The 21,982-nt window shown below is 38.8% G+C and overlaps 1 long non-coding RNA gene across 1 annotated transcript; it reads right to left on the reverse strand.

Moving 5' to 3' along the window:
- Window positions 1–15,251: 15,251 nt before the first annotated feature.
- Window positions 15,252–20,129, reverse strand: LOC115064063. Its single transcript, XR_003843931.1, has 4 exons — window positions 19,619–20,129; window positions 17,273–17,320; window positions 16,049–16,113; window positions 15,252–15,336 (listed from the first exon to the last, which is right to left on the reverse strand). It is a non-coding gene; the product is annotated as an uncharacterized LOC115064063 (long non-coding RNA).
- Window positions 20,130–21,982: the final 1,853 nt, after the last annotated feature.

A 21,982-nucleotide genomic window follows, 5' to 3' on the forward strand; every position in this document is an offset into this window, starting at 1 on the left:
CAGAGGAGAAGATGGAAAAAATTTCTTCCAAGCAAATGGTCCCAATGAACAAGCTTTAGTAGTCATTCTAATATCCAATAAAATAAACTTTTAACCAAAAGTTTTCTAGAAAGATGGGGAAGGTCACTTCATACTCATCAAATAAAAAATCCACCAAGATGAACTCTCAATTCTGAACATCTATGCCACAAATGCAAGGTAATCCACATTTGTTCAAGAAATGTTACTAAAGCTCAAAACACATATTGAACCTCAAACAATAATAGTGTGGACTTCAGCACCCCACTCTCACCAATTGATATACTATGAAAGCAGAAGCTCTGCATAGACAACGTGAAACTAACAGAATTTATGAAACAAATGGGTTTAACAGATATCTGCTGAGCATTTTACTTTAAAATGAAAGAACCCAACTTCTTCAATCTCTTCCTATTTATTCAATATAGTACTTGACTTCTAGTCAGAGCAATTAGAAAAGAGAAGTCAAAGGGATACAAATTTGAAAGGAAGAAGTCAAAATATCACAATTTGAGGATGATATGATAGTATACATAAGCAAACCAAAAAAGTTCAACAGAGAACATCTGCATCTGATAAATAACTTCAGCAAAGTAACTGAATATAAAATCAAGCCAAACAAATTATTAACCTTCCAATTACATGTTTTAGATTATCCCTCTGAAACTCTAATATGTCATCATTTATCAAAGGCTTTATTAAGAGAGGAGTAAGAATCCAAGTTTTGTCTGTGACATTGGGTTTAACTTAATTGTGGATGATACACTTCATATCCTGAATGGAACTAGAAATATCATCCTGAGAGAGATAACACAATTGCAAAAGTAAACACATAGTATGTACTTACTGATAAGTGTTAATAGCCCAAAAGTTCCAAATAACCAGGATACAATTCACAGACCACATGAAGCTCAAGAAGTAAAACCAAAGTGTGGGTGCTTCACTTCTTTTTAGAAAGCAAACAAAATACTCACAGGAGCAAATATGGAGATAAATTGTAGAGCAGAAACTAAAGGAAAGTCCACCTAGAGACTGTCCCACCTGGGGATTCATCCCACACACAGTTACCAAACCAAGACACTATTGTGAATGCCAAGAAGTGCATGCTGAAAAGAGCCTGATATGGCTGTCTCCTGTGAGGCCCTGCTAGAGCCTTACAAATACAGAGGCAGATGTTAGCAGACAATCATTGAACTGAGTGTGGGGTTCCTAATAGAGGAGTTAGAGAAGGGACTGAAGGAGTTGAAGGGGTTTGCAACCCCAGAGGAAGAAAAACAATATCNACCAACCAGTCCCCTGAGAACTCCCAGGGACTAAGCAATCAACAAAGGATTACACATTGCTTTAGCTGCATATGTAGCAGGGGACTTCCTTGTCATGCATCAATAGAAGGAGAGATCCTTAGTCCTATGAAGGCTGGATAGATGCCCTAGTGTAAGGGAATCAAGAGTGGGTAGGTGGGAGTGGGTGGGTAGGTGGAGGAACACCCTCATAGAAGCAGGGGGAGAGAGGATGGATAGGGTATTTCCGGGATGAAGGGAAACCAGGAAATGGGATAACATTTGAAATGTAAATAAAAAAATCTAATAAAACAAAGATTTACCTAGGATATGAAGTGTATCATCCACAATTAAGTTAAACCCAGTGTCACAGACAAAACTTAGATTCCTACTCCCCTCTTAATAAAGCCTTTGATAAATGATGAGAAATTATACTTTCAGAGGGATGATCTGAAACATGTAATTGTAAATATATCTGCAAAAGAACATTTCAGAAAATTCTACTGCTGCAACTGTTTAACTGCAATTATTCATTTATCAAGTTTGTAGGGTTGGACCAGGTCATTATTAGACATAACTGTGTAGGAATAATGAGAGCTTGTGTAATGCCTTAAGCTGAAAACCTAAGAAAATTCATTATATGCAACAAATGTCAAAAGTGCAGACTTGGAAATGAACAAAGCTTTTAGTGCATTAGGCTTAACAGCCATTTCAGAGCAAAGGAAGCAATATAATATCCAGGTCAGTGCTGCTGTGCGTAGGACATGTCAGAAAAGTGGGAGGGGAGCTATGGGTTTCCAGGACAAAGCATCAAGAACAATTAAGTTGCTAGAAAAAATATTCTTTATTATATTATGCTAAATATTATTGGTGTACATCAAGAAGATATTCTTTTTCTTAGGAGTAGAAAGATTTGAGCAGAGTTAAGATGAGTACCCAGGTAGACAGGAGAAGAATGTTTTCACACAGAGGTGTGTGGGATTCCTCTCTTGCTGCAGTTGCACCAGGCAGGGCTTCAGAGAAGGCAGAAGCCCATCCAGAGCTGCTCAGCATTCAGGAGAAGTCCAAGACTATAAATTAATACTTATTCTGATCTGCCACCAAGAATATTTAATGGAGGTGAGTTAAGTAAAATTAAGACTTTGAGCAAAAGCCTGTAACTTGTCTCATCCTTGGTCTTGGAGAAGGCTTAACCTCCAAAGATGACACTTGCCTTGATGGGATACTTCATCTGAAACTGCTTCTCCGATGCTTGTCACATGGTGAAGTTCAGTGTCGCTAAAGTGCAGCAAGAGAATACTGCTTAACTTGATATTTTATTGTTTAGAGTTTTGGTTTGGGTTTTGTTGCCTTTGGCTTCCCCTCCCCCCCCCCCCATTGGTATGAGATTTTGATATTTATTTTCTCTTTCTTTTGTTCTGGTCACTATTTTGATGTTTTGCTGTGGCTACATACACTGTGTATACTGATCCAGTTAAGTAGGGGCTCTTTTAAAGTCCCTATTGAGTGAAATGACTGTATTTTTATGAATTAAAAAGTCAATTTCCAAGACTTCACTTTTCAGACAGCTGTTTTTCACCGGGGTTGTGTCCCACGCCTGTAGCCCCTGTAGCCCCTGAATTCACAGGCAGAGATGAATCTGTAAGCTCCGGGCACTATGGGCTACATTGTGAATTCCCAGCCGGCCAGTGCTGCACAGGGGTACATTTTTGGGGTTGTGGATGTCATGGCTTATTCTGTGGATATCCACTTCATGATAGAAAATCTATCAATACTGTATCCTTTATGTCATACATTTAGATTGTCTTAAAATATGGTTCTCTGCATTTGCATGCTCCTAAAATAGTCATGCAGACCACATTAATGAGAATCACAACTTTATTGTGCTAAAGCCTCTCAGGAAATCAAGAATTATTTCCTTCTCATCTCCTTGAAATACAGCCTCTGTGACAACTGCAAAGTAGAGATGACTTCCCAGATAAAGACTTCCCAGCTTCTTTATTCAAACTGCCCAGATAGGTTGAGGCATGACTTTATCATTAGGTACTATTAGTGGAGCTATACATTTGGAGCTTTTTGGGTATTGGTTTGCTGTTTAAAAAGCATATAGTCTGCAGGGTATTGATATGTCATTCACATGACTATTAAAAACAATGATAAGTAAAAGAATTCAGACACAAAGGATTACAATGTATATGTTATCCACAAGAGTCTGAACATAGATGTTAAAATACTTATGTAAAATACCTCTTCGATCTCTGACAAACCTAGATATGATACACTGCTCAGTGTAATATGTACACTCCCAGATCTCAGCTACATGAGGCATCTCTGGAAAATGCCTCATAATAGATGTCTTATTTCCATCTCTACAATCTTATATTTTCCTTTTCCACATTTGAATATAGTCCACTGATGCTATGCTTAGAGTGTAACACTATTCTCTTATAGCTATCAGTCATTTGTTGACATGTGTTGCTAAACTTTTTCTGTAGAATAAGGTTCAGGACATGTACCAAATCCATGTTTCAGTTTTTCTCCTGCATCAACTGGCTATGTTGAAATTCTGACATGAAATCTACGAGAACACCTGGCCACCTTCACCACACTTTGGTCTTTGGTGGAGACATCTTACTTTCTCTCCAGGTCAGTCCTCACAGCAGAGAAATTGGCTTGAGATGTATTAACCTCTTCTGGGTGATTTCAGTACTGCAAGGGTATCTATCACACACTTCAGGATGTTTTGTGTATTGCACAGCATCTATTGTCTTCTTCTGGAATTTGCATATTACATGTGGATTCACATGGGGATCCAAAGGATCTCCTTTGGATTATTGGCATTGGAAGGGGATAGATAGCCACCTTCTAAATACTTTTGAGTACCAAAAGGTATTCTATCCCACTCTCTAGAAAAGGCACCTTGACTTCATGTCAACTTGGGTGACGTACTTAGCAAGAAGGCAAAGGGCTATCCTGTATGACATCAACAGTCCCTTCCTAACATGTTGTATTGTAACTTGGAGTGCCCTGGCATTGTCTGTGATGTTATTAATGTTGTGGTGACTCCAACTGCTCTTGGAGTATTCATTCAGTACCTTTATGGTTCACCCACAGACATGTTGGCAAAACTGAGCAGACTTCTTAGGAGAGAGAACAATGAACATACAGAGACCAGTAAGGGGTAGAAACAAGATGGCCTGTGGCTTAGTTTAAAAGAACTCTAAAATGAATGGTCCTGGGGAAGTCACAGTGATTCCTGAAGGAAATAGGGAGCTTGAGCTGCATCTTCCAGCAATGGGATTCAGGAGTTTAGTGTTTCTGTGGAGCAGTTTGTTTGGCAGCGAGGCAGGAATTGTCAAGGCTACAGCTGCTGTGCTAGGAGCTCCTAGCTCCTTAATTTCACTCTGACTCTCAAAAGAGGGTTTCAAGAGGCAGACTCCTCATCTTTGTTCCTAGGGCTACATCATAACTGAAACATTTAGTTTAAGATGCTCTCTGGATGCCTTTGATACTGCATGGACATCTGCCTTATTCCATCCTGTGGATACTTTGGGTACTGAGGATCTACCACCCTCTTCTGGATGCTTTTCATATTGCATGGGAGGACTTTCATCGTTTTCTTTCTGCTTTGAGTACAGGGAATAAATCTGACCAATTCTTCTAGTCACTGAAGTTACTCCATGAAACAGGCCTCAAGAATCAAGTGAATTCAGGCTATGTCCTAGACTGCCCCCATGCAGTGGCTGCCACATCCTACCTCCTATATACTGGGACCTTCTGGTGCTTATTAAACTTAGTATCCTGACCCCAGCTCAGCAGAGGTGGGGGTTCCCTAGTAAGGGATCCAGGGCTTCAAGAACTCCCTCATGGGCCTGGAGGAAAAGACTACCCCTCTAAAAAGTTCCCAGGAAGTCTGTGTCACAGGTCTTGGCCCACCTGAAACCTGTTACCACCTTTTTTATATCTTTGGAACACAGATTCTCAGTCATGAGTTTTTATTGCCACATATGCCCAGAGTAAATAAATAGTATTTCCAGGAAGGAGACTCAACTTCAGGATGGCTATATATAAACTCGCCATAGAATTTCAATGTGTCACCAAGGTGACCACATGGACTAAAAGCAGTGTTGCTTAAAGTGGGACTCCCTGCCCATGGCGCCAGCATCACCTCCAAACAGGCCCCACTATAGACTCCAGACTCCCAGTACCCATAGGGACACACACACATGTACACATACAATTGGTCCTCTGTGAGCAGTCCTTGTCTGTAGGCTTTTGCTGAACTGCATCCTTAGCAGATTTCATTAAGTTCCATGGATGTCTGATTGCAAAAACAGGGAAAGAAACTATATACACCCATGAACATACACCCAGGTCTCAGACATCGAGGTACATCTTGTGTCTTGGACACAGGAAATCACAGTTTGGTGGTGCTAAGCACTAGAGACTCCAGGACCTACTTGTATCACATCAGATATTAGCTGACATTGTACTCCAAGCACAGCATGGCTGGGCTAACTTAAGCCATCCAGATCCAGTAGGATTGCAGTATGGCCTGAAACACATGTCTAGCCACAGTAGTTGGAAATGGGACCCCAGCTTGAGGAGAGCTGCCCTGCTTTTAGGGGCATCAGTGGATTTCAAACATTCCCTCTTACTCAGACCACTACTTGGAACTCAGCATGGTCTCTCCTGGCCCTATACCACTCAACTATACAAGGTCACTTGTGATTATATACTTAAGGAGACAACTAGAAGGGACTATGTGAGAAGGTTTTGTTCTGCTCTGTATGATTTGAGTACTGCATGATGCTCTGTCGCCCTCTTCTAGTTTCTCTTGGTAATGCAGTGGACTCTTTTACCTTTGATGCTTTACACACTGCACGTGCCTTTTTCTCCCTCTTCTGGATGCTTTGGATACTGCATGGAGATGTATCCATCTCTTCTGTGTTGTTTGAGATCTATCACCTCTTTTAGATGTCTTAGAGACTACATTGGCATATATTGGCATTTTCTGGAGTCCTTGAGTGAGACATGTGACTATGTAGACCTCTTCTACGTGCTTTCTGTATATCAAGAGATCCATGTCCCTCTTTTGCCCACTGCCAGTACTGCCTGGGAAGCTATAGACCTCATTTGGATGCATAAGTCACTGCGAGGCAATCTGTCACCCACTTCTGAACGTTTTGGGTACTTCATGGGCATATGTCTGTCTTTCTATGTATTTTGTGTATTGCAAAGGCAACTATCACACTCTTTTAGAAATACATATAACGCCTGACATTATCCACTACCCCTATTATCAGGCCTCCGGACCAAAGGACAGGCTTTGGGAAGAAAAAGTCCAGAGATCTGGAGAATATTTGTCCTAGGCTGACCATGGCTAGCTTCTTATTAAAGGCATTGTAAGGAATAGCAGAAAGCTAATATAAGGCCTTAATAAAGCTATATGCTGCAAAACCCCTTGCCTTCCCTTATCATATTCTCTTAGTGCATATTGTACACTGATTTAGAAGACCAACCCCTGTCCAGGACTTAGGCACATGGGAGGTACCAATTCTGTCTTCTTTGTCTTTGAACCATAGTGAGGTTCTAGTCTGTCTGCCTCTTAGCAAGCAGCCTTCTTTGTGGACTTGGAGTTTTTCTTGTTAGACTTAATTTTTCTAAGTGTGAAAAACTGTGAACCCCTTCTAACATTGTCCTGCAGCCTCAGGAGCCTCTAAATAGAAAAACGTTTTACACCCTGAGAGGATGTTGGGCATTCCAGGGCCTCTGGGGCTCTGGCAGGGACTTTACAGAACTGGTTTCTATGGGACCCATGGATGGAATATGGTTTTGAATGAGGGATATCTTCTGTCCTCCTTCAGATGATGTTTGGGCTCTACCTGCGGATGTTATGACACTACCATGGACAGCTAAGCACATGTGGGAGCCACATCTAGCACTTGGAGGTACATAGATCCTTTTGGTATCATAATTTTCAGAAGTAGTATGAATCTTTTAGAAGTTGGATTTTCTCTGGACTTGGCCTGCCTCTTGGAGATGCTGGCATGGCTACTGTCGGCTCTAGTCTGATGCTGTCTGCGAACCATGAACCTTCCAAAGTTGGCAGCAGTACTTGGAAGTACAGGAGGCAGATGGAAGCTGGCTGAGGCTCACAATTCTTTGTTGGTGATTCAGCACCCTCCACAGCCATCTATGGAAAGAAAGCAGAAGGCAATGTGAATGCATTGAGATGACAGAACAGAAACCTACAAGAGGAGCAGATATGCTGCAAGAGTCCTGTGAGGAGGTGAGGAGATTGTGAGAAGTCCCATGAGAAGATCTGTGACCTCTGGGCAAAGCAGTATCAGGTAAGCTCACCTATGTAAACACACACACACACACACACACACACACATACACACACACACTAACATCCACTTACATATCCAGCCACCAACCTAAAATCCCATCTAACTGTTCATTCTTGTCATCATTAACATGTCTTTCTTTGGAGTTAGTTTCTTGGAAGAAACTGGATGATTAGCAAGCAAATCCCTATGCTATATTAGAAGCTGCAGTCCATTGATAGAGATCACTCAGTCTCATATCACCTACATGTCATTATGGTAGATGGGGTGCTATATAGGTACTTACCAAGTAACATACAACTTTTAATGAGGGAGTTCAGGGGCCAGTGAGTCATTTGCTGGTCAGGGGTTATGTGAGTTCACAGGTGGGAAGCAGCTTGCAAGAAGGAGAGCCCTGGCCAAACATAAAATGAGTTCAGATTCCCCCCTCATATTTTACAGTACTGCGTTTCAGACAAGCTCTAGAGGTAACTTCAGTAGTCTCCTACTCACTGACCTGGGTGCCGTTTTCATAGTTTAATACAATGCAATCCATTGAAAAGTTGCTGGGGGAAGGTTTTGTGAGGAGACTATAATGGGCCAACTGGGAGTTAGCTAGAGGCTTGAAGGTTTGCTCTTATGTGGTCCAGCTTTGCTGTGTAGAGATTGCAACTTACCTTTAGGATCAGAGAATGTCAGCCTGGAAGGGAAACCTATGTGCAAGCTAGGGCAGCAGAGTCTGGATGAGTCTAAGAACCTTGTAGAGAGCTCAGAGGTCCAACACCTCCTCCTGCAGCAGAAAAATTATGGCAACAAGCCAGTATTCTCTCTGACCTTTCTAGGAAATGGACGGATGTATGTGGATGTGTGTGTGTGTGTGTGTGTGTGTGTGTGTGTGTGTGTGTTTGTTTTGTGCTTGTATTTTTGGTGTGTTTTTATGTTTTCATGTGGGTGTATCCATATGGGTAGCAGCCACTATTTGTGTGTGGGGGTGTGGGTGGGGGTGTGGGTGTGTCTGTATGTACACATGAGTGCATGCCTGGGCATGTGTGTCTTTGTTTGTACAATATTGTCTGTGTGTATAAGTGCACTTGCATGCACATATATGCATATATCCAGGTATATGAGTGAGCATCTGTGTACCCATATTGAGCATATTGTACATGTGGGTATCTATGTGGTGTTTTGTGGGTGTGGCTGCTTGCATGTGAAAATGTGTGTATGTCTGTCTCTGTGTCTGTGTATTTCTGTCTGTGTGTGCACATGCACGTGTATGCATGAATATATGCATGTGTTCACTTGATCATGGAAGGAGCATCTTTAACAATTATGATAGCCAACTTAAATGAGAAAGTACTATGCCCACTCAAGTTAATACCACTCTGTATCCATTGAACATTGCATGAAGATCACCACCTTTTTGCATGTTCACACAGGACCATAGAACAAAAGGACAAAACAACTATAATTGCAAACTCAAAGTTTTCAGGTGGTTGTAGAGGCAATAAAATATTTATCTACAATAAAATCATTTGGAGGAAATAAAAGGGATGGGGTAGATAAAGGTCAGGAGCAGACTGCTCTGGCTGTTCTATTCTCTGTGCTGTGTGCTATTCTGTGTGCTGTGTCTATTCTCTGTCCTGGATGAATGGTAACAGTCCACTGGATGGTCAGGAGATTTCACCCTTTCTTCCCTGCAGCCCTTTTTCTTCTCATCTATATTGCGTGTAAGCAACTTCTTTCCCCATGGCTTAGTCATCCTGGTCCATGGAGCTTGGGCTTGAATTTCGTCTTTGAGAAATTTTGAATATCAGACTGCTTATAGTTGCTTCCCACACAAGCAGAAGTCCCATAGCTATGTTGAGGTTAACAGGCCTGTCTCAGTGCAACCCACCGAGGCTCATGATAGTCTAAAGCTCTGTGTCTGCTGCACTCAGTCACCGCTTTTATTCCAAACTCTTCCACACTGAGTTAAAACTGGCTTCATGGAAAGTTGAGAAGAATAAGGTTCCTCAGATATCGCTGGTGGTATTAAACAGTAGAGCTCTGTGAGAAGTCATGTACATTTCTTCAGAAAGTTGAACGGCAGTTTCCAGGTGACACCGTGATTCTAGAATGACAAGTGGGTGTGCACAGAGAAACTAGGGAACATTAGGGTCTTAGAAGTATTCCTCAGAGCAGCCCCAAATTTGAAAATATCCAAATGTTCATCAGTCAAAGAACGAAAAAATATATAATGTGACCCAGCCCTTCCATGGAATAATTTTTGATAAGAAATAATGCATACAATCATTTGGCCATGAGTTCATCAGCCTTCTGTTACCCAAACAAATCCCTGGCACAATCACCGTACAGGTAGGAAAGGTTTATTTTGCCTCCTGGTTATGAAGATTTTCTAGTTTACGGAGCTGATTGTGCATGAAGTGAGGCAAGCTGTGGTTAAGAGAACTCCATTTGGAGAAAGCTGTTTACCTCGAATCAACTGGGGAGCAGTGGGTGAGAGCAATGGGCTGGTCCTTGCTGGGGAAACAAGCCTTTACTCCACAGCCTGGGGAACTGCTGAGCAGGCTTTGCTACAAGGACAAGGACCCCCATAGGTCTGCTACTTTGCCAGAGCTCTCTAGCTCCTCAATTCACTGTGTTCTTTTGCCATCCAACAAAAGTTTACTTTTTTTTTTCTACAATAGTACTGGTTATTTCCTCTTCCATTAGCATGAAATGGGAAACTAAACATGTGACTGTAATGCAGTATGCTTTTATATGTTCATACATGTATTGTGTTTTTGTGTTCCTGAGTTTGTATGTGTCTGTGCACGCGTGCACGCAAACACACACACACACACACACACACACACACACACACACACACACATACACACATATAACCCTCCACCAAGTCACACTTATCTAATGAACAAAAGCAGAAAAGACTGGAGGAAAGGGTGTAGTACCCTCAATGTCTTTTAAGTGAACTAAAGAGCTCAGGCTGAGAGGAGGGGGTAAAAGCAAGAGGGTTCCCTGTAGCTGTGTTCTCTTTGAGTTTCTCATGATTTACTTGGCTATCAGTCATCCATATTGTGGAAGATTTGTCATGAAACACTGTGCTGCTGTCTTGATACTACCCAGACAAAGCAAACCCAAGAGCATCACATTATCTTTCCAAATCAGCGTTGAAGTGGATCCCATATCATCCACAAGTCTTGCTGAAGATAATATACTGTAGAGATGTTGAAAGTTTCTGTCTCCTTTTGTTATTCCTTTGCTCTTCCAAAAGGCAAGCAACTGGGGCTTCTCTAGTTTTACACCTTGCTTTCATACACTTTGTTAATCTATAACAAGTTGCTTGGTTATGAATGGACATGGAACTTTTAGAATAATTTGTTTTCTTTACCTGCACTACCTAATGTTATTCCTTGTAAATGTATTAGAAAACACATAGTTTTTTCATAATCATTCACTAGAGGAAAACTGAAACATAATCACATTGTAATTGTTTATGGCTTGAAATATTTTGCTAGGATATATAAATGATGGAAGGAAGGATTAAAAAATGCTAAGGTGTGGTTGCAACATTGTTTCTCCCATCCTTAGATTATGTGTGTATGTGTAAAGTTTGTGTGAAAGAGAATTGGAACATTGTTCCTACTATCAACCAAATGTGTGTACTTAAGTATGTACGTTTGGAGTATGTGGAATGTGCCTGTTGGAGCTTTGCTGTCACCATTCCATGTGTGAATATGCGTATGTCTTTCTTTAGGTTTGTATACATGTACGTGTGTGTGTGTGTGTGTGTGTGTGTGTGTGTATGCACGTATATTTGTATGTATGGAGTAATTGGATTCTGATCTTTATTTTGTTCATTCAGTATGTGTGTGTATGCATGTGTGTGTATATTTGTGTGTACATGTGAATTTTCTCTCTTTTCTTCTCTTTCTTGATGGTCCCAAGGAGTTAAAAGAGTTCATAGATTTCCACTTTCCACAAAATGCCAGCCCCAGCAAATTAGGGTTTTTTCCTCAATAAGAAAGTCTGTTGAGCAACTTCTATAATAGCTGGCTACCATTAGATTTGATCTGGAGTCACCTCAGTCAGTAGCTCTAAGCACTCACTACCAATGGCTGCCTGCCTCAGTTGACCCACCACTTGGATGTTAAAGACAGAGTCACCTGCATTGACTTCTCCAGGAAGGGATTTATAGAGAACTTCTGAGTTGCATCTGACTAATTTGGACAGAAGATGCTCCTCATAAATCAGAACAACAGGGATGTCTGCAAATGGTATATTTTGGAGGTGATGTGGTATGTTACCAAAGTATGTAAAGGACAGGAGGTTATGCAGCCTTTGAAGATGTGTGCTCGTAATCTTGTGCGGCATGAGTTACTGTAGACTCTTCTATTTACCTGATCTCCATTGGGTCTTGAATATGCACACAGTCATGAAAGAACTGGCTGAAAGTATCATACAGTGGGCAACATATTGCACTATTAGCCTGCTGTAGACTTAAATCTTCTTCAGAGAGAAGCTATCAAAAGCTTTGTATATTATGCCAGAAGAGAGCGATAAGTTATCAAAAAGCATCCCACAGGCCCATCAAGTGTATTCTATGAATTCCACATAATAAAAAGCCTTATGGGGACTAACAATTATTTGGCTTGGAAACTTCGTGTAACTCTCTGCTGCTCAGTAACTATGTTGAATATTGTTAGATAATGTGAAATCAGCTTAAAGGCATGTTTACAGAAGACACCATTCCAAAAGTATCCACAGGCAGCATGATGAACTACATTTAATGCAAGGATGTTGCCGCCCATCTTCATAAATTCTGGTGAGATCCAGCTAAGTATAAAGAAAACATGTAAGGAAATCACTTGTGAATCATGTGACAGTACAACTGGACAATAACAAACATGACCTTCAGGGAGCATGATCTGAGCTTGCCACCAGTGTTGTATCTGTAGCTGATGAGGTCTGTACATAAGCCTCACATATCCAAAATATCAAGGTCAAAACAAATTCAAATTCTCAGAACAATCAACAAGTGCTGAATCATGGGGAAAACAGACCCTAAGGACTCCACTAATTATTTATCATGCATCCCGGAATCCCTTCATATAGAATAATGATAGATATTATTAATCTGAACCACAAGGATGTCTTCAAATGGTATATTTTGGGGGTGATGTGGTGTGCTACCAAAGTGCATAAAAGAGAGGAGGTTATGGTAACTTTGAAGATACGTGCTCCTAGTCTTATGGAATATGAGTTACTGTGGACTCTTCAAGACACCTGATCTATATTGTGTGGAATGAAAGATTTATCCAGGATATGAAGTGTATTGTCCACAATTAAGTTAAACCAAATGTCACAGACAGAACTTAGGATCCCTACTCCTCTCTTAATAAAGCCTTTGATAAATGATGCCATATTAGAGTTTCAGAGGGATGATCTGAAACATGTAATTGTAAAATTTTCTTCAAAAGAGCATGTCAGATAATTCTACTGCTGCAACTTCTAAACGGCAATTATTCGTTTCTCAAGTTTGAAGGGATGGACCAGGTCATTATTAGACATAACTGTATAGGGTCAATAAAAGCTTCTATAATGCTTCGGGCTGAGAACCTAAGAAAATTCACTATTTGCAACTAGTGTCAAAAGTGCAGACTTGGAAATGAACAAAGCTTTAAGTACATTTGGCTCAATGGCCATTTCAGAGCCGAGGAAGAATACAATATCCAGGTCAGTACTGCTGTGTGTAGGACATGTCAGAAAAATGGGGAGGGGAGCTATGGGCTTCCAAGACGAAGCACCAAGGTTGCTAGAAAACATATTCTATATTATATTAATTATATTATATTTATTATGCTACAAAATTATTGGTGTACATCAAGATGTTCATTTCCTTAGGAGCAGAAAGATTTGAGAATAGGTAAGATGAGGACCGAGGTGGGCAGGGGAAGTGTGTTTCGACACAGAGGTGTGTGGGATTCCACTCTTGCTAATATTGCACAGGCAGGACTTCTGAGAGGGCAGAAGCCCATTCAGAGCTGCTCAGCATTTCAGGAGAAGTCCAAGACTATAAATTAATACTTGTCCTGATCGGCCACTAAGAATATTTAATGGAGGTGAGTTAAATTAAAAGACTTTGAGCAAAAACCTGTAACTTGTCTAATCCTTGGCCTTGGGAAGGCTTAACCTACAAAGACCCCAAAGAGGCACTGCAACACTTGCCTTGATGGGCTATTACATCTGAAACCGCTTCTCTACCTTGTCTTCAATGTTGGCCACATGGTGAAGTTCAGTGTCACTAAAGTGCAGCACGAGAATAATGCTTAACTTAATTTTTTGTTTGTGTGATTTTTGGTTTGGGTTTTGTTTGCTTTGGCATTTGGATTGTTTGTTCCATTACTTTGAGGCTTTGATATTTATTTTCTCTTTCTTTTATTCTGCTCATTATTTTGACATTTTTCTGTGGCTACATACACTGTGCATATTGTTACATCTGAGTAAGGGCTATTTTTAAGCCCCTATTGAATGAAATGGCTATATTTTTTAATTAAAAATCAATTTCCATGTTTTTCCCTCTTAAGACAGAGTTTTTTGCTGGGCGTGGTGGCGCACACCTTGAATCCCAGCACTTGGGAGGCAGAGGCAGGTGGATTTCTGAGTTCGAGGCCAGCCTAGTCTACAGAGTGAATTCCAGGACAGCCAGGGCTATACAGTGAAACCCTGTCTTGAAAAACAAACAAACAAACAAAAATGACAAGAGTTTTTCACCCTGAATTCACACGCAGAGATGGATCTCTGTAAGTTCCAGGCACTATGGGCTACATTGGGAATTCCCAGCCAGCCTGTGCTACACCTGGGTACAGGGTAAATCTTACTTTACAACCAGCTCCATCCCAGAATTCTTTCTGCCTTCTGGATGCCCCACCTTCTATTCTACCCTTTCCTATAGACCAAAGTTTTCTTTTAATTGAAAGGTGATACATCCATACAATACAGCAGATATTCTCTATATAGTCTCTAGCCTCCTTAAAGCCTTCAACTTGAAAGAACTCATTATTCTAATTCTGCTTTTACTTCTAAAGCTCCTACACCACTTGCAACATCCAGAGGCCATCCATAGGTATGTTATGGCTTTTAAGAACTCATGTGTACCTGCTTTTCCTTTCAGGATTTTATTCTGTTATTACTGCCACTCCAGCACCAGGACGAATAGGTGACCTACCTATGCTCCGGTTACGTGTAAGAGCCACTGTTTTTCCTTTAAAAACAAAAAATAATAATAACAATAATTAAATTGTTTCTCTAAGTATAAAAAGTTGTTAAGAACATGTAATGGAATTTTTTTCATGGGATTTTAATTATATAACATTTATTCTTTAATCACTTAGGCATTAAATCTTGAATAAGCTAATATACTCATCACTACATAATATAAGCTAACGTTTTTGGGTTGGTTTTGTTTGTTTGCTTGTTTGTTTGTTTGTTTTTTCAAGACAGGATCCTCTGGAATTCTCTATGTAGAGTAGGCTGGCCAGGAACTCAAAGATATTTACCTGCTAGAATTAAAAGCATGCTGCGACCAAGCATGGCTCCAGGAACGTTTCTGATAAATGGACTCAATCTAAAAGCAGCAAAGTCAGTTTTCTATGGTTTTTGATTTCTTACAATGAAAAACAGGCAACTCAGATCCCAGGTTCAGACTGTAAAAGGAGAAAATGAAACAAAAACTATAAACAGACGTTTATAATTCTGGTATAAATATCTTTACCCTCCATATATTATTTTTAATTTTATCGCACTAGAAATCAATTGGAGATTGACGCCTAGCAATGAACATCTGATTTTTAATATATAGCCAAATGTTAATTTCAGACCCCCAGATTTTGCTTTGGTTAAGAACATTACTTAAATATATTGTTTCCTTTTATGTATTAAATTACAAGTCAACTATAATATTGTAAAATTGATTTGTAAGTGAAATAACACAGGCTTAGAGGGCATCTCAGAACAAAGAAAAGCATAACAAACAAAGCTTTCCTGCCTCTTCACATGAGCAAGACAAAAGAATAATATACTAGAAGGTGAGTTGTCCCTAGGTTAAAATCAATTCATTCAAATTCAATAAATCCCTTTCAGAGCTGAGTCACAACTACCTAAGACAAAAATAAAACCTAGTTAGGAAAGTAGAATTTTCTAGGATTTTCACATAAGAGAAAAGCTCACTTTAAAAAGAAAATGCTATCTTGTCCAAAAAAGAATTAAAGAAAAATCCTAAATAAATGCTTCTAATACTACTAAGTAGTACACATATTAACCTGAAATTTCATTAAAAAAAAACAAAACAGACTGCACAGATGACTCAAATCAATGATACAAAATTATCACAATCCAAAAGTTAGTATGTTTACCTACATTAAGGGAGGAGAGTTACTTGAACAGAACAGAAAGTCTGAAGACACAGGATACCAGAAATTTCCCTGTAACAAGCAATAAGAAAATATAGAAAATATCAGGTGCAAATGGATGTATCTGGAGGATATCATCCTTAGTGAGGTAACCCAGTCACAAAAGAAGTCACTAGATATGCATTCACTGATAAGTGGATATTAGCCCAGAAACTTAGAATACCCAAGATACAAATTGCAAAACACAAGAAAATCAACAAGTAAGACCAACCTGAGGATACTTCATTCCTCCTTAGAATAGGGAACAAAATACGCATAAAAGGAGTTGCAGAGACAAAGTTTGGAGCTAAGACAAAAGGATGGACTATCTAGAGACTACCCCACCTGGGGATCCATCCCATAATCAGCCACCAAACCCAGACACTACTGCATATGCCAGCAAGATTTTGCTGAAGGGTCCCTGATATAGGTCTTCTCTTATAAGGCTTGCAGTGCCTGGCAAATACAAAAGTGGATGCTCACAGTCAGCTATAGGATGGAACACAGGGCCCCAAATTGAGAAGCTAGAGAAAGTACCCAAGGAGCTGAAGGGGTCTGACACCCTATAGGTGGAACAACAATATGAACTAACCAGTACCCCCGAGCTCGTGTCTCTAGCTGCATATGTAGCAGAAGATGGCCTAGTCGGCCATCATTGGGAAGAGAGGCCCCTTGGTCTTGCAAAATTTATATGCCCCAGTACAGGGGAACATCAGGGCCAAGAAATGGGAGTGGGTGGGTAGGGGAGCAGGGTGGAGGGAGGGTATAGGGACCTTTCGGTGTAGTATTTGAAAATATCTAATAAAAGGAATATCAGGAAATCCTCATCTCTGTGAGATAACAGAGTCCTTAATTTAAGACGGTCTTCCATATGTCTTCAATATGCATTTTAACTTACACCAAGCAGTAGTTTCCTAATTTCCCTATACCTGTGATAATGGAATCCAGCCAATTTGAACAAAGGAATAGATTTGACTGAGAAAAATCAAAATTCTTTCCAAAGAATACATTGTTATCAATTCAGATACACACACAAACACACACACACACACACACACACACACACACACACACACACACACACACATACACATTCATATCTATTTCTTAAAATAAACAAGAATACAGACCTTTGAGATCTCTTATATTTCTTATATCCCCTGAGACAAAGAAGCTATCAATATCAACATACCTTACAGAGGCTATGGGTGTCTGGGTGTGCTCAATATTGACATATTGCCTAAAAGGAAAATAAGAACATTCAAATCCAAACTAATTTGTCTCAATAAAAACAGATTTAGTTAATTTTAGAAATCACATTTGAGAAGAATGGTCTCTTAACATAATATAGAATATATTGTGGTATATATGCCACCTTAATAGATGAATTTTAGTTTCTTTGGTTATCTGATAGAATTTCAAATCACTTCTAACAATACCATTGTATTTTTATTCTACTCTCTATCTTCTTTTAAAATTATAATTTTATAAGATAAATCTGATTATAAATATTTTGATATGTGAAGTTTCACATACTTAGCTTTGATAAGCTCCATTCTGCACAACTGTACAAACTTTTTTTAATGAAACAACAATTACAGTGGCTACTACTACCCCGTGTTCCTGGTAAGTAATAAAACACAAGAGGTTTACAGGGGATTAGATTAATTCTCACAGCACTATGGGGAAAAAATACTATCACCTCCAACTTTTACTGATTACTAATTTAAGTCTGACAGCTGGTGAATGACCAAATTGTAATTTAACTACAGTCAGTTTGCGTTCCAACCTCTTAAACTATTATACTACTGTTATAATTAGACATATTTCAAAAAGTAGTCCACAAAAATACCCAAAAATATATATACAAAGGGAATTTTCTTTCATCATTAGTTGTTATTAGTTCTGCAGCATGGAGATGAGAGTAAATATTATCTCACAAGGACAATGAATGACTTAGAATAACCAGGGATTTTTTTTATAAGGATTATTATATTCCAACTATTAGGATATTACTTTATAATAATATTATTACTAATACTCCGCCTGCTGTTAAGACCTGTAATAGTACAGGTCTTAAATCTTAAATCTAAGAATCTAAAATCTAAGAACTTTTTAAACTTGTGAGAAGTTTTGATCTCACAGAATATTCTTGCGTATCAGCTTTATGATAATTAAAAAAAAAATAACTGGAGAAAAAAAAAAACTTACTCCCTAACAATTGAGCTTCTTTATGTACTAACTGTGAGACAATTGTCTAGTCTCACTAGGTGCAAAGCACTGAACCTTTCTCCATGTTCTTTTTAAGCAGACATAAGCTGGACATGACTAATTCCCGTCGTTCCTCTTGCAGGGAGGACATAGGCAAGAAAGGCAAATACCCATGCATGTTCCTGCTACAGAAAGTAGCAGAGCAAGGATTCAGATTCAGACTACACTATCTACATCAAACTCTTGCCATTCTCTATGAAAATTTCAATAATAACAATCTTTCTTTTTTTGCAGTACAAGGTATCAAACTGAGGGCCTTGAACATGTAAGGCAAACAACAATCATACTCCTATTGTTCAAATTACTATGTAATAGAAGTTAAACAACCTAAAATACTATTATATATTTAAGAGTTACCAAATGTATACATAAAATATCTACACATGCTTTCTTACAACATAAAAAATTATGAATTTATTCCCATTCATCGACCTAACTCATAATAGTATTTTAAAGCTTTCAAAATTAAGTGACCTCCAGATTATAAAGATCAAGAAATAAATAACCTATGGCATTATTATGAAATGTTCTAAAAATACTGACTAAAAGCCTATTGGAATATATCAAACAAATAACCTAAGAGCAACATATACTCATATAAAAACCCTGGAACTTTCTAAAATCTCATTAGCATCTTTCTCTTTATGCCTCTCTTTCCAGAGTTATAATGATCACTATCACATAATCTTGAACCTTTCTTATTGACCACAAAAGAAAAAGGCCAAACCCTTTATCAAAGACAACTGAACTAGAATCAGGTTTAAGTAACAACTATCACAAAACAGCTTGCTGTTGGATTTGGATGACAAATGTAAGACACACACACACACACAAATTAGACAATCTAAGTAAATGCTAAAACAATTTCACTAAGTTTATCACTGTAATTACAACAGTTCTATTTCAATGTTTAATTTTTAAGAGTGAATACTGAAGAAACCTTCTAGAAACTCTCAATTACCCTTACCAATCAACTTCATCCTCACAGGAGATTAAGCATGGAATATAAAATGTCATGTTTATACATTTCATAACTTCAAAATTTATAAAATCTCCATGAAGAAGGAAAGCTTGGAATCCCAGCATTCATAACACTGAAATGACCTGTCATTTTGAGTTAGCCACAGTTAAGTTTAATATGAAACATAGTCATTCCTCGAGGCTTTTTATATTAAGAAGTTTTTAATAATTACAATATTATTAATGAAAACATTAGAATGAAATCATCAAATATAACTTTTTTGAAGAAAACAATTTTAGTACTTACCCATGTCAGGTACAAAACGGGAAGACCTGCCTGTTTTCATTTTTTTGTTTTCTATTCCTGAAAGAAACCAATACTTTGTCTTTGTAGGGTACTAACGAACCTAGCCAATTCACACTTCCATGTTGAGATGTGGCACAGGCTTGAATGAGAATAGAAATCTGAAATGAAGTTGCAGTCTGATTGTTTGGATGGCACTGAGAGTAAGAACAGAACTGTGTTTTGTGCTTGAAGGCTCCTGAACAGTGAAGTGCTAAGCTCCATTGATTTTAGTGTTGTTGTGCAAAGATGGTGAGAGAGAATTAGTTCTGTGTGGATACCCCAAAGCCTCTCCATTTCTGGTGTTGTGCTGCAACTGTAGCATTTTTCTACCTCTGATGTCTGTCCTGTTCTTCTCTCTTCTCTTCTCCTTCTGGGCAGAATCTAAAGAAAGCCTGTTAGCAACACTGTTGCCCAGAGGCATAAAGCAATCCTGTGTCTTGAAGGCACCATTAGAGCTGTAGGTCCATGAAAAATGACAAAGGTGTCTCTGGAATTCATCAATCCATGTTTAATTCCTGGAAATGTATGTCCAGGTCCTCAAAACTAAAATCTTCATTTGCACTGTCTTTATTCCAACTTCTCAGTCCATTTGTTTTCCCTTCATTTTCTGTCTCAATCTTCTTAATTATGTGATTTCTAAAGAATAAAAGAATTTAAGTTAATGTATCTAACTTGAAAGCTTAAAATACAAACTCTTTTACTTATTGTTTCCCTCCTAAGTACTAGAAAGCTAAACCATCAACACTATATTTGTTTGAACAAAGGATAATTCTTTTTCAAACTTAAGACATGAACATTTTCTTTCTTTTCTTGTTTTTCATCTTTTTTAAAAATAGGGTCTAAATTGCCTACTACTTAAATGGCCTTCTATTTTTTTTCAACATGGAATAGAGTTTTTTTAGGGCATGGAGAGGGGAGTTAGCAGAGTAGCAGAGGCAGAGAAAGGCAGAGAGAAGGAGAGAGTATAGAAGTAGAGGCGGGCCATGACCTTGTGGAGAGAGGCAGGAAGGGACTGGGGAGAGAGGGGGCAAGCTGGAAGCAAGAGTAAGAGAGACAAGGGAAGCAAGAAGGCAAGAGTTAAATGGCCTTCTATTGACATTTACCAAGTACGAAAATTACAAGCACATACAGGCATGCCCACTGGTGTTCTATAACTTTCTCTTAAAGATTCACGAGAACATATCATCTCTAACATAGGAGCTGCCATTTATTTATTATGTGAATAACATTTGTTTTTCATAAAATAAACAATATATTTTCCCTGAGTTTTACATTTGCTTTTTATATAAGCCATTTTCTAACACATTAAACCCAATACCACAACATATAGGACTGAAGTCTTGTATTCAACCACAAACCAGCTGGCTTACTACTATTTCGGATGGTATGATGTAAGAATGAAGTATGCCATATTAATAAACTGAGAAGCACCCTGAGAAGTAGCCTTAACAACTGAAGATCATCAACTGAAAAAATATCTTTCCAAAGTTTTCTCAAAGACACAACCAGTTGATCTAGGCATCCTGGCCTCTAACCAACCTCCCCCATGCAGGCTTTGTGTTTTCTGATACCCCCTCCCCACCATACACACTTCTAAACAAGGCACAGCACAGCCAAACCAGCTCTTCCAATGCTTACTCTGCAGGCTGTCTAAGATCAATACACATGCTGTAGGCTATTGCCCAGACAAAAGACCCAGAGGGTTCAAAAACACAAAAGCCAAAGTTCTTTGTGCAGTCAGCCCCTCTCTACTAATAAAAAAATCAGAAAGGACCACAATTTCCTAAATCAAACACCAGAATAACACAAAGATACCATATAATTAGACCAAATATAAAAATTAAAATAGTAATTACTACAAGGTGCTATAGAGAATTAAGGGAGTTTTTAAACTATTGATTATAAAAAGCAGTGATTTTGATTTTGTTTTTAACATTCTTAGATTCTCAGAGTATGTGTGACCAAAGTCTAAGAAATTAAATTTGCCAAGGTACATTGAAGAAAAATTTGCATTTTCTACAGACTAACTTTAAAAGCTGTACCAGGATCTACTCTGAAGTGACACTTTACCAGCAAGACCTGTAATTATAAACAGTATGATCTGCCCTCATTAAGCAAAGCAAATATTTTGATTGATTAGTACTTAATTTTAACTCACCAAATCTATCCTGAATAGTTAGATTCATTCATCACAGAGACAACAGTACTGTACCACAATAAGGAAAATGTACCTCTACCTTTTGTCTCTATAGCAAGGAACAACACTAAGGACTAAAGAGTACTAATGTGCTCATCCACTAAGAGCCATGGCCCCAGAGAAACAAT

The sequence above is a fragment of the Mus pahari genome, chromosome 5, assembly GCF_900095145.1.
Source record: "Mus pahari chromosome 5, PAHARI_EIJ_v1.1, whole genome shotgun sequence".
Classification (NCBI taxonomy): Eukaryota; Metazoa; Chordata; class Mammalia; order Rodentia; family Muridae; genus Mus; species Mus pahari.